This window comes from Empidonax traillii, unplaced genomic scaffold, assembly GCF_003031625.1.
Source record: "Empidonax traillii isolate 1590-97213 ecotype Southwest subspecies unplaced genomic scaffold, ASM303162v1 scaffold3896:size19831, whole genome shotgun sequence".
Classification (NCBI taxonomy): Eukaryota; Metazoa; Chordata; class Aves; order Passeriformes; family Tyrannidae; genus Empidonax; species Empidonax traillii.
The window spans coordinates 10,629-12,299 of NW_020959089.1; positions in this window are offsets into that span (position 1 = coordinate 10,629).

Here is a 1,671-nt window from a genome sequence, read left to right on the forward strand (position 1 = left end):
GACACTGTGACATTGTGACACTGTGACATTGTGACACTGTGACACTGTGGCATTGTGACATTGTGACACTGCGACATTGGGACATTGTGACACTGTGACACTGTGACATTGTGACACTATGACACTGTGACATTGTGACATTGTGACCCTGTGACACTGTGACACTGTGACACTGTGACATTGTGACACTGTGACATTGTGACACTGTGACATTGTGACCCTGTGACACTGTGACACTGTGACATTGTGACATTGTGACACTGTGACACTGTGACACTGTGACCCTGCAGGGCCATGTGGAGACAAAGGGGCCATTGTGACCCTGGGCAACCTCACAGCACCAAGGGCCATTGTGACACTGCAGGGCCTCCTGGATTCAAAGGAGTGCTGGGACATTCTGGACCTGATGGAATCACTGTGCAATTGGGACACCACAGAACCTCATGGAATCCTCAGGACCACTGGGACATGTTGGAATCTTCTGGAATCAAGGGACCATGGTGACAGTGCAGGGCCAATGGAGCATAAGGGACCACTGTGACAGCGTGGAACCTCATGGAATAAAGGAACCTGTGAGACACCGGATTATTAGGATAAATCTTGACTCAGAACAACTCCAGTGTGATGGTGGGTGAGGAAGGGACAGGTGGAATTTCCCAAAGGGGAGGTGGTGCCCTGTTCCATTGCCCAGCCCTTGGAGCCTCCTTGGGCAGCCCTGGAGCTGCTGTCAGTCCAAAGCAGCCCGGGAGCACTGCCCCATCCCACAGCCTGCAGCCCCTAACCCAGCCCCACACTGGCTCCAGCACACCAGCAGCTCTGCCCCTCACCCTCCTGGAGCCCCAGAGTGACCAGTGGGCCACAAGTCCCCCCTGGGGGGTGGGCACAGGGGGCAGAGCAAATTAAACCAGCCCCTTGCGTCCATGGCGTGGTCGGACCCTCCATCTGGGCATGGGGAAGCTGCGCTGGCACCAGACTGCGGGTGGGAGCTGCACTTCTCTCTCTTTCCTTCCTTCTTTTTATTCTCTCAATCTCTCATAATATTTGAGGAAACTTTAAACTGGATTGGGTTGGGTTTTTGCTGACTTCTCTGGGTTGGCCTGTGCTCAGTCAGTGCTTTGGGGAATGCTCTGTTCTGGTGGAATGTTGGCCTTTCAACTTTTTTTCCAAGCTCCCTTCCTTTCTTAAATTTACCAGTAAAAGTGTGTTTTTTAACCTCCTGAGAGGTCAAAAGTATGTTGCATCTTTCTGCTGTCCTCTCTAAAGGTACTTAAAGAACTGAAGTCCTTTTCCAAATATCTGGAGGGTGGATATTTTTAATGGCTTGTATATTTTTAAAAGGAAAACCTCTTTGATGAGCTTAGCTCAAACCTGGGATCTTACACTCACCATCCCTGGAAGTGTTCAGAAAACATTGAGCTGTGGCACTTGGGGACACGGTTCAGTGGTGAAGATGCCAGTGTTGGGTTAATGGTTGCACTCCACGATCTCAGAGGTGTTTTCCACCCTTAACAATTCTGTGATTCTGTGGTGACTCAACCACTTTCCTGGATATTCTGTTCCAATATTTGATAACCCTCAGTCATTTTTCTGATGCTGCAGCCAAGGAAACTCATGGAATGAAGGGGCCATTATGACATTGTAGGGCCTCCTGGAACCTTGTCTAATGGGAAA